Source organism: Diceros bicornis, chromosome X (genome assembly GCF_020826845.1).
Source record: "Diceros bicornis minor isolate mBicDic1 chromosome X, mDicBic1.mat.cur, whole genome shotgun sequence".
Lineage (NCBI taxonomy): Eukaryota > Metazoa > Chordata > Mammalia > Perissodactyla > Rhinocerotidae > Diceros > Diceros bicornis.
In genome coordinates this window covers 16,942,212-16,954,792 of record NC_080781.1, presented here as the reverse complement: position 1 = coordinate 16,954,792, position 12,581 = coordinate 16,942,212, and the positions used below count along the sequence as shown (strand labels likewise).

The 12,581-nt window shown below is 42.4% G+C and overlaps 1 long non-coding RNA gene across 1 annotated transcript; it reads left to right on the top strand.

Annotated features, from left to right (window-relative positions):
* The first annotated feature begins 4,617 nt into the window (after nucleotides 1-4,617).
* On the top strand, nucleotides 4,618-8,039 carry LOC131400441 (uncharacterized). Its single transcript, XR_009217360.1, has 2 exons — nucleotides 4,618-4,718; nucleotides 7,652-8,039. It is a non-coding gene; the product is annotated as an uncharacterized LOC131400441 (long non-coding RNA).
* Nucleotides 8,040-12,581: the final 4,542 nt, after the last annotated feature.

Sequence of the window (12,581 nt, the reverse complement as noted above, 5' to 3'; positions counted from 1 at the left end):
ACAAAAAACAAAAAAAAAGAGAGAGGAAGGGCAGGGGTAATTTACCAAGTGGCTCCTCCTGATACCTGTAGAAGCAGCAGCTTAATAGTGTTTCCCAGGCTTCCCTTCCTGCTCCTCTTATAGGTTCCATCAATTGGATTTTTTTCAATCTCAAACTCTCAGAAGTCTACAAATTGGGGTCAGTGTTAAAAACGAAGAAACAGGTTCAAAGGTACTTGTCCACTATCATACAGCTAAGAAGATCTCAGCAAATAAGAATCCAGACCTAATAAGACAACAGAACTCCTGTTCTTCCCTCTCAATCACAGTCCTTTCCTAAAATTACACTTTCCCTGGGTGACATCCCTCACACTTATAACATGTTAACCATCAAATCTGTCTCCAGCCCAGACTTCTCCCGAGCTCCAGATCCATTTATGCAATTTCCTGCTGGAAATCGCCCATGCACACCTGCAGGTCAACATATCCTAAACTACACTCATTGTAGACCTCCCAAACCTACTCCTCTTTGGGGACTTCCAACTCTAGTTGATAGCACCACAGTCCAGTCCATTGCACAAATCAGAAACATGGACGTCCTATGACAGTCCTCCCTCCTCCTCACCCCCACACTCAATGGGGAGCCTTCTCAATTCTTTCTCCTAAACATGTATCCAATCACCCTTCATCTCCCCAGGGTCACTCAACCCTTTATCCTTTATCCTTTATCTCCTGCAATAGATTCCCCAATGATCTCCTTGCCTCGAGTCTCGGCCCACCTCCAAACTCCTCTCTGCCTGGTAAAGCGGCCTTCCTACATCTGGGCCCTGCCTGGCTGCCGTTCCGGCCTCACTACCCTCGCTTTACCTCAGGCACATTGTGTTCCAGCAAGTCCAAAGTACGTCCAGTCCACAAACAGCCATGCACCTTCTGCCTGGAATGCCCTGTCCCCATCTTCAAGACTCAGTTCAACAACCACTGTCACTTTCTCTTTGAAGACTTCCTCTCCCCAGGGAAAGCTGCTGTCTCCTTTGTAACATCCTTGTACCCTGAACATGCCCCTATTGTGGCCCTTCTCACAATTCTTTGCTTAAATGCCTTCCCTCCACCACTACTATCGTGGTGAGAGATCCTTGAGAACAAAGATTAGGCGCTACTCATCCTAACCCAGTGCTCAACACACAGTAGGCACTCCATAGATGTGCACCGAATGTGTGCTGGGATTCATCATCACTGAATTTTAGAATCACTGAAGGAAACTTAGAGCTAGTCTGGTCCACTCCAAACCCTCATTTTATAGATAATGATACCAAAGCTCGGAGAGGATGTGACTTGCTGAGCTACATAACTACTTGGCAGCAACAGTAATAAGTAGATTCAAATCTCCTGAACAGATTCACTCCTTTATCAGGTCTCTTTCCATGATTTCTCACTGCCTCTCAGACTCAAAGCAGAAAAGCCATTACGCCTGTCAGTGTCTCTGTTTCCACTCATAGACAACGGAAATTACTAATGCCTTCCTTTTCCACAGCATAGGGATTTTATTTAACTATGGTTGAATGTCGTCCGTAAAAATGCTTTGACTTCAGAGATGAGATGCACCACAGCCGAGACTCAGCGGCCCACCACTTTGATTTCAACTTCTCAGTTTACTCTCTCACTTCCTCTATTGACTTTTCCTCCCATGCAGCCTGCAGCCCAGCAGAAGCTGGGGGAGAAAGAGATTTGTGATTTCCTCTTCTACTCCAGCTCCACTTAAATAAGGAGAAAGGTATTGTAAATAAAATAAGTCAAAAGTTCCTGTATAGCAGCGTTAAAAATCTTGCCGTTGATTATAAGTTCAGAATGAGACTAAAAGGAGGTTTGAGTTTGAAGTCTCGCACTGGGAGTGATTATGACACTACTCAGAAACTCCACATCCATCGATATGTATGTCTATAAAATAGCCTGCCAAACCTTTGAGATTTTTTTAAATTCTGACATTCTTTAAAAAGGGAGAGAGGGGTTAACTTGAAAAATAGCAATATCATAAAAGACAAAGAAAGGCTGTGGAAATGTTCCAGATTAAAGGAGGCTAAAGAGACATGACATCTGACCCTATACTGGATCCCGTATAGGAGGGGAAAGATGCCATAGAGGACATTATTGGGTCAAATGACAAAACTGGAATGAGAACAAATTATTGATACAAATGTGTTGTATCAGTATTAAATTAGGTAAGAAACTATCCCTATTCTTAGGCAATACACACTGAAGTATTTAAGAGTAAAGTCTCGTGATATATGTAACTTACCCTCAAATGGTTCAGAAAAACGTGTGTGTGTATGTATGGAGAGAAAATGATAGATAGATAGATAGATAGATAGATAGATAGATAGATAGATAGATAGAGTAATATAAAGGAAATGAGGTAAAATGTTTATAGTAAGTGAATAAGTAAATCTAGGTAAAACGTTTACAGACGTTATTTATACTATTTTTATTCTTGCAACTTTTCTGTAAGTTTGAAATGATTTCCAAATAAAAGTTTTTTGAAAATCATGTGTGAACAAGACTTTTCATTTGTAATATTTAAGAAGTTCAATTTGCTATATTTCTCTATCTATCTATCTACCATCTATCTATCTTCAGTAATCATATCTCTGGCACTATGTTAAAAGCTATAGGGATTAAAAACAGAAATGGGCATAATTTTCTCTTTAAACAGTTCATTTCTAGTTCAGAAGAGAGGATATAAACACATAAAGAGATAGAAATAATAATAAGCAACAAATGCTGAAGACCAGATGAGTAGTAGCGACAAAAAGGAAGGCACAGTGGGATTTCAGGGCTTAGAGAGGAGATGGAATTTGAGTCAGGCCTGTGAGTGGGGAGTGGGTCTGGAAAGGACACCCCAAGTGGAGGGTGCAGTGAAGCCAAGGTGTGGAGGTGGGAAAGCACACCCTGTCGTGAGTAGCATGATTTGAGAGGTTTCCTGTTGGGGCGGGGTCGGGGGCAAAGATCAGGGTAGGAATGTAGGTTGGGACCAACCGGGGACAACTGGAAACACCAGGTTAAGGAGTTTGGACTCTATTCCAGAGGCCAGAGGTCAGAGGTCAGCAATCTCTTAGAAGAGGCTGACCCCTCTTTCTCCAGGACAACACAGATAAAGCTGGGAGTGGGCTGTGCCAATGATTATGCAAAGACACCAAGAAGGCCCCAATACTTAGGAACATCTCCATCATAGATCCCACCAGTCAGGAATCCATTTGAAAACAGAACTATCTTTTGGGAGCTAATTTGGTACTTATTGTTCATAATTAAGTGCACTTTAATCAGATAATCATATGTCTTGCCTTTAACACACGGCTATTTTCAGCCATGTTGCTAGCCACGCTGAGGGAATGGAAATTCTTAAAGGAAGATGGAGAGCAGTAATTTTGGCGAATTGAATGAGGGAACACCAAGAAGGCAGATATATTAGCGTAATTAATGCTAGCTGCTGTAACAAAAAAATTTCAGTGATTTAACATAGCCAAGTTCTATTTCTCATTCATTCATGTCATAATCAGGTACAAAGGGGACAGCTCTCCTTAGTAGGTCCCCTTCAATTGGTGACTCAGGAATCCAGGCAACTTCTATCTTGTGATGCTGCCATCTTAAATACATGACCTCCGAAGTCACCATGGAAAGGAAAGATTGAGAAGGGATCACACCAGGAGTCGTGTCCCGACCTGGAGGTGATGTACGTCACTTCTGCCCCTGTGTCAGAGCCTAGTCACATGGGCTCAACCAGACTACAAGAGCCACTGGAATATGTAGTTGTTTGCACATCCCCAGGAAGAGGAAATGAGATGGTGAGTTTTGGGTTCCCCCACAGATACGGGTGCTAACAGTTTAGGTGAGAGAGGATCTTGGAACACCAATAGGAGAGTAGAGAAGTGAGAGAGAAGGAAGGAAGCCAATGCAGAATATGTTAATGAGCATCTCTGGGCACCTCAGGCTCAATCCTACTGGAGACTGCTGGGCAACTGTATAAAACAAGCCCCAAGTTGTTCCACCTGAGAGATGAGGAATCTGAGATATTTATCCACCCACTTCTGTCCTTCATTGGTTGAGGGCTGCTCCCTGGGAAATTAACTCTCTGGCATTTCTGGAAAGCAGGCAAGCATGCTCCAGTGGCCAGAGAAAGTCCTCAGGCAGAGAGTCACATGTGCTTGTGTATGATGCCAGCAGTGTGTGCTGAATACTAAATGCATGTGAGAGGGACATCAGCAGCTTCTAGCCTCTCTGCCACACAGATAACCCCGAAAGAAGTGCTCCTGGGAGGCCAGAGTACAGCCTGAGGCCATGGTTCTGGGGTGAGTCCTAGAAACGCATTTTCAACAAGCTCCCCAGATGGGTCCAAGGCAGTCCATTTATAGACAAGCATTTGGAAATACTTCCCATTCTCTACTCAAACCTCCTTCATCTCACTTCTCTTGCAAACCACTAGTGAAACCACTCTCCATAAGATCACCACTGGCCTCCCACTTCAAATCTCATTGTCTCCTCAAGTCCTCCACTTAGTCATTTGACAAATGTTATTATTTCCTTGTTGAGACACTCCTCTTCCTTCTGGGACCCGCCTCCTGCCAGTACTTCCCCTGCCTTCCTGGGTGCTCTCTCTGCACCTAGTAACCAGAGCGGTTCACTCTTCCTTGGAGGCCCACAACTGTTCCTGGTCATCACACCTAGACTTTGAGAAGAAACCAAGAATGGTAAGTAGATTTATTGGTAATGGCTGCCTGAAGCCATGTGTTGAGAAGGATTCTGAGGCTGTATGATCAATTAGCTATGTCAGCCATGGCTGTTGGCATAGGGAGTGGCAGCCTGAGTTCAGACATTAGTCAGCTCTGCTGTAGATCTTTCTCAAGTTTCCATCTTACATGATCTCCCTTGACAGTCTCATCTACTCCCAAGGCGTTAACTATCATTTCTATATAGACATCACCTAAATATATATTTCTATTCATAACCTCTCTCAGGAGTTCCAAAGCCCTATTTCCAATGCTTTGGAGGACATATTAACCTTGATATTTATTTTCTACTTGCAATCTCCTTCATCTGCATTCTCCATGTCACATGATGGCTTTACCATCTTTCAAGACACCTCAGCTTAAAACCTTGGCAGTATCTTCACTCCCTTAGTATTTCCTCATCACTTTTCCCTATCAGTTACCATGGTGTGCAACAAATTATATCAGAATTAGTTGTTTAGTCTCTGTCTGCCCCAAAACACTGTGGATTCACTGAACAAAAGAACCAGATCTAATTCATCTTGCACCTTCAGCTTCCAGAACTGTTTCTGGTACAAAGAAGATACTGAGTAAGTGCCTGAGGATGTATTATGTATTTAGATATATAGAAACAATGTATGTGTGTGTATATATAAATTTAATGTATAAATTTTATACATTATATGTGTGAGTGTGTGTGTGTGTGTGTGTGTTTTGCTCCTGTTTAACTCTTCCACCCTTCCCACCTCACATCTCTGATGGATCCCCAAGTTCTATCCACTCAATTGCTCCACAAAGACATCTACATACACCAGCTCCATTTCCATCCTCATTATTTGCCACAGGTTGAGTCCCTTGGAAAACAGACTCTGAGATAGAGATACGAGTGCAGGAAGTTTATTAGGAAAAACACCCGTGGAGGGGTGAGGGAAGCAGGATTGGGCAGAGGGAGGAATTGGGCTGCAATACAGTCACAATAAAAGCCTCAGCTTTTAGAGACCTCTAGAGATGGGATGGCCCTTCAGAGAGTTTCCAAATTGGAGAAAGTGTCTGGGCCTTTATAACCACCACCCCCCACATTGACCAATCATTAGATGTAAACTGCCATAGAGAAAGAGTGCGATTTGGGCTAATGAGCTCTCTTCAGGTGAGGGCAAGGCCCAGGAGACTCAGCTGAGATCCATCAGCCACCAGCATTTCCTGCAGCTGGGCTAATGAGTGCCTCAGTCCTGAAGCGGGGGTCTTGGAAGCACTCCACAGCATCCCCTAGACCACGAACATCCTAGTTCATGCCCCCATGACTTCTTGCCTCCCCTACTGCAGGCGTTGCTAAGCAGTCTCACTGTCCTCAACCTCTTTTTTCCAATCCATCCTTGCCCTGCCACCCAGACTAATTTTTCACAAACCAACCTGATATGTCCAAGAGTCAAGAGTCAAGATATATGTTCAAGTCAACACAGCTTTCTTTGCAGTATGTACAAATCCATTTGTGTGGGTAAGGGGAGAAGCAAAAAAATATGTGCAAAAATATGTTTGCACATATACACGTAGAAAAGTATCTCTGGGAAAATCCATAGAGACAGAAAATAGATTAGTGGTTGCCAGAGGTTGGGGAGAAGGGGGAATGGGGAGTGACTACTAATGAGTGTGGGGGTTTTTTCGAGGTGATGAAATGTTCTGGAAGTAGACAGTGGTGATGGTTGCACAACCTTGTCAATATACTAAAACCCGCTGAATTGTACACATTAAAATGGTAGATTGTATAGTATGTGAACTATATCTCAATTTTTTAAAAAAGTATCTCAGAGTTGACGTTAGAAAGTGATAGCAGTGATTATATCAGGTTTGTGTCCTTTGTGTTGAACTGGCTTTTCAGATTTTTCTGTAAGTGAACATGTTTTTGAATATTAATTTAGGAAGGATAACAATTCTCCTTTCAAAATTACTCTTCTGCTTTAAAACCTTGAAACTTCATCCCTACAGGCAGAGTGAAGGCCAAACTCCTTGCAAAGTAGCCCAGGCCCTTTCTGAGCGGGCACCAACCTGCCCTGACAGACACTCGTCGTTCACTGCCCCCATGACTCTCCAGCCCTGACTTCAGCCACTGCAGGTGCCCTGGGCTTCCTGTCTCCGAGTCTTTGTTCCCTGCCACTCACACCCACCCCCTTCTTTGTCTCCTCTCTACTCGTCGTACGCCCTACCTACAGAAATATTTCCAGGGCCAGATCAAATCTCACTTCCCCAAAGCTGCAGTTGAAATCTCTCTCTCTCTAGCTCTGCTAACACTTCATTTGGCATCTGTTTTTATAGCATTTATTACAGGCTGCCATTTTATATACAATCAGCTGTGTATTTCTCATTAGGCGAATTCACCTTTGATTCCTCTACCACATACAGCACATGGAATAGATTTTCAATGACAACTTAATTTTTGGTTTAATTTTTTTTAAATGCAAATCCACCTTCATTCACTTGCTCAGTCAAGAAGTACTTACTGATGGCATACTATGTGTCAGGCAATAGTGCCCAAGTCAGAAAATGTCCTTACTCTCATGGAACCTACTTCTTTATTTTTATTCATATATGACATACATAGAGTGTGCACAGATATTAAGTATACACCTCAATGACCTTTTACATATGTATATACCCGTGTAATGACCACCCATAGCAAGATATAGAGTATTTCCAGCACCACAGGACCCCTCTCAGTCAATATCCTCCTGCCCAGAGGTAACTACTATTCCGATTCCTGCCACCATAGATTAGTTTTGCCTGTTCATGAATGTCATAGAAATGGAATCATGTAATATGTTCTCTTTTGTGCCTGGCTTCTTTTGTTCATCATAATTTCTACGAAATTCATCCATGTGGTGTGTGTAGCATCAGTTCATTCTTTTTTTTTTTTTTGTCAGGAGGACCAGCCCTGAGCTAACATCCAATGCCAGTCCTCCCCTTTTTTGCTGAGGAAGACTGGTCCTGGGCTAACATCCATGCCCATCCTCCTCTACTTTATATGGGACGCCACCACAGCATGGCCTAACAAGCAGTGTGTCAGTGCACACCCGGGATCCGAACCGGTGAACCCCGGGCCGCAGCAGCAGAGCACGTGCACTTAACCGTTTGCGCCACCAGGCCGGCCCCAGTAGTTCATTCTTTTTATTGCTGTGTAGTATTCCATTGTAGAATATTCCATGGAATATTTCACAATTTATTTATTCATTCTCTTATTGATGGATATTTGGTTTGGTCCCAGTTTTTGGCTATTATGAATAAAGCTGTAATAAACATTCTTGTATATGGCTTTTGATGGGCATAAGCACTCATTCCACTTGGATATATACCTAGGAATGGAATTGCTGGGTCATAGGTGGCTTTGGTACATACCGCCCAACAACCTTCCCAAGAGGATTGTGCCAAGTTACGCTCCTGCCCAAAACATGAAAACAAGCTAACAGATAAATAAGAAAAACATCTGATAGTGATAAAAGTGTCATCGAGAATTAAGATCAGATGATGAAGCTACGTTAGATTTCATGGCCAGGAAAAACTTCTCTGACAGGGTGAAATTGAGCCTGAGACCTGAATGACAAGAAGTCAGTCGTGTACGTGTCAGGGGAAGAGCAGTTCAGGCAGAGAGAACAGCAACTACAAAGGCCCTCAAGCAGGAAGATGAGCAGAAAGGAGGCTAGTGGCCTTGGAGTGAGTGGGGAAGTGAGACAGGGAAAGGAAGAGAAGGCAGCAGATAAAGGGTGTGTTGTTAAGCCAGCTGCCACAATAGGTGGTGGGAGCTTAATTCTGTGGGCAAGTGATGGGAAGGGTATAAAATACGTGCTTCAAAATCATCCCATCCAAGAGCCAAGACAGCTGGACTATTTACCAACTGCCATGTTGAGGATTGCTGATGGCATGTTGGGAGTGGGGAAGTAAACGTTAATTTCCTGGCACTTCTGGCCTGTAAAATGACCTTCCAGAATTCTGGAAAAAGCCTTCAGGTACAGGGATGCAGATACTGGCAGCTGGAAATTGTCCAGAGCCCCTTAAACTGGATAGTTGCAGACCGAGAGTATACTGACAGCATTGCTATGCTCTCTTAATTTTACCTATTTTCCATTTAAATACTTAATCACACATACACATATCTAATATAGGTATTTCCTTCCATAACTGAGATCCAATATCTTCATCTTTATCTAGGCTTTTAACTTCATCCTGTTGTCATTGTTCTTCTCCTTTACCCTCCTGTCCCACAGCCAGAGCCTCAAATTCACCCTCTCCACCATCCTAAATATGACATGAAGCCATTTGACCACCTTCATTCCCATGGCCAGCCTCTCTGGATCATGTCTATCATTTCTTTTGCTTTTCTTGGGCTCTCATTCACTTGACAGTCTACCTAGCATAGTGTCTTACCAATGATAGACTCAGTGTATGCATGCGGAATGACTATTGGAGGGGGATCCATAACTGTGCTGATTTGGAAAGACTTCAAATTTGTGTTAAATTTCAGTTTGATTTTTGCTACTCCCTGTAGTCCTCCAATCCTTAGGTACTTCCTGGATGTTTTCCTGACGACTAAAGTCTCACTTTCTGTATCAGTTATCAGTTGCCACATAATACTGTATAACAAAACACCCTAAGACTCAATGGCTTCAAACAATAAGCATTTATTTAGTTCACAAACCTGTGGGTTGGCAATTTAGACTGGGCAGTACTTCTGATCTCAATTGGACTCACTCATAGGTTTGCAGTCGGCTGTAGCTCAGCTGATCTAGGATAACCTCAGCTGCAATGATTGGGGCACCTCAGCTCTGTTCCTCACATCCCATTTTCCAGCAGGATAATCAGGGCATGTTCTCACGGCAAACGCAGAAGAGCAAGCAAATGAAAACACTCAAGATCTCTTAAGGCCTAGACTTGTAACTGACCCACCATCACTTCCACCACATTCTATTGACCAAAAGTTAGAAGGCCAATCCAGATTCAAGGGGAGGGAAAATAGACTCCGCCCCTTTAGCAAAAGAAATTCCCAGGTCATGTGGTAAAGGATGTGGATATAGGAAGAGGTGAAGAATCAAGGTCATTAATGCAATCTGCCATATTTTACTATTTGCCTTTTGACTTAGAAGCTCAAAGTTTCTGTGTCTTAAAACATCCAAATAAATATAAGCAGCAGTGCTTTTTTTGGTTTGAATGATTAGCTATTGCTTCGCTTCTCCATTTCTGTATGTGTAGACATCAAAGAAAGAACTACAGAAAGTGTGATCTCAATCATAAATATCCCAACAGACTTTAAAATCAGGATTGTCAGTCACCATCTAAAGGTCGATCTTGAACAGAAGTTAGATAAAATTGCCCACAAACTTGGAGATCATTTATTTTATTTTGTATTGGAGAGGGATGCTCTTCCTATGTCTGATGTCTTCATTGGAAGAGAGGCAGTGCAAGAAGGTGCTTAAATGGTGTGTCATTTATCAAAGGCAACAAAGGAGCCGCCACTATCACAGCCGTTGCCATGGCCATATCACATTAAATCAGGATAGAGGAGGTTACTGAAGTGGCTTTTCAGAGTGTCTCCTCATGAGACATCTCTGCCAGTGACATCAGCAGGAACACCAAGTACAGAGTGTCCACTGGAGAGAATGTACAAAATATTCAAGACAACGATGATCCTGTAAATCAAATGGTCCTGCTGTGCCCTGCTCAGCACTATTTCTGTTCTGGGTGAGGTGTGTGTCCTGAATTTGATTTACTATCTTTAACGCCTTTCACCCGCAGTGTAGTATGTGGCTGCCGTGAAGGGCTCCAATTAGGATCTGAAAATCCACTGCAGGGCAATTGAAGCATAACTATTAGAAACAGACATAAAGCCGTGGAGAGGGAGGAGAGTGTGAAGGCAACTCATTCGTAATTTCCTGCTTAGGGAAAAGGAACAACACAGAATAGTGTTGAAGAAGACAGATTTCTGAGACAGTCTCAGATTTGAGTCCAGGCTCCGCCATTGCTCACTATATGACTTCAGGTAGGTCTCTTGTCCTCTTTAAGCCTCAGTTTCTTTATCCTCAAAATGGGACTACTGTTGAAACAACCTGGAAGGTTTAATAGAGGGGAAAAATCCATGTGTAAAGCAAGGTGCCTGGCACAGAGTAAGTGCTCAATAAATGTGAACTATACATTTTTAAACTGGAAGGGACTTACGAGGTCATCCAATCCAAGCCTCTCACTCAGAAGATGAAAAACTGCCACAGAAAAGCTAAAGGAGTCCCCCTCAGTTACACAACTAGTTGCACCATCAGGGCTGAAAACTCAAGCCGTTCTGATTCCTGTGCCTCTGCGTTATCCCTCCACTAGCTCACCCTGCTGCGGCCTGCAGCCCTGTCTACCCTCTTCCACAAAGTGGAGTTTCAGTCAAGAGCTGAGGGTTCTCCCCTCTGCCCTGGATAGCCACATCTCAGGCGCAGGAACTCTGAACGGTGTGGAATTTTCTAATGCGCACTCACTGCCTGCTCACTTTAATCTGCTGCAAGTGTCTCTGGGAAATAAAATATTGGCAGGTTTGTCCAACAGCTGCTCAGCCTGGAGACCGCAGCTTATTTTGGTCCATTTATGTTAACTCATCTGTCTTAAGCTCTTTGTTAGTGACTCACCGCATACTGCTACCAAAAATATACACCAAAATCCAAGAATCATTCAGATGAAGGGCAAACCTCTTCCTTAAAATACCACATTTCTGCCGTCTTGTTTTTATGAATTTTTTCCTTCCTCCCACCTCCACAGCACATTTTCTTCTCTCCTTTCTTCCTTCTCTATCTTGGATCACCTTCAGTGATGTGGAAGCTGCATGGTGTGGTCAAGAGAATTCTAGAATGGACATCAGAAGACCTGGTTCTGGTACTGGCCTGGCATTCTTTAGCTGTAAAATACCTAGCAAGTCACAACAGGTATGCGACTCAGTTTCCTTATCTGTAATATGGGAGGGTTGTATTAGCTTTGCAGTTCCCACCAGCGCAACCGCCAAGAACTTCCTCGTTACTTTTCCCTTCAAAAATTCAAAGCTTTGAAGGATTTTCATCTGCCTTGTAAACTGCCTTTTAAAATAAAATTAATAGTCCCTATTTTCTATTAATTGCAGGTATAAACAACCTAATTAATATATGTATTAAAATCAATAAACAACAACAATGAACAGGAAATAAAAATTTTTAAGCATTAAATTTACATATTTGTTAAGATGCCTGCTGTTTCAAACACTGTGCCCAGACTTATCACAAGAATATATGCCATCTTTGTTAGACTTAGTGAAATATTAAAAATGGTTCATATACTATGTCATATACTTAAAAATAGACAGAGGTGGGAAGATACACACCAACTTCAGGATGATGCTAATTTCCAGGGAGGAGGAAAAGGAAGGGGATGGGGAGAGAGCCTTTGAGTGCATCTGTAATATTTCATTTATTAATATCTGAAGCAAATACAGGAAATTGTTAGTGTGTTAAATCTGAGTGGTAGATACAAGGCTGTCATTTATTAATATTGTTCTTTCTCTTTTATATTTGAAATATTTCAAAATTAAATATTTTAAATTAAAAATAAGCTTATCAACTGAAACTCTTATACATTACTGCTGGGGGTGTAAAATGATGTAACCACCTTGGAAAAGTGTGGAAGTTTCTTAAAAAGTGAAATCTACACCTCCCGCATGACCCAGCAATTCCCCTCCTAGGTACAGGCCCAAGATAAATGAATACATACACTCACAAAAAGACATGTACAAGAATGTTTGTAATAGCTTTATTCATAAAAGCCCAAAATAGAAAGCAGCCCAAATGCCCACCAACAAGT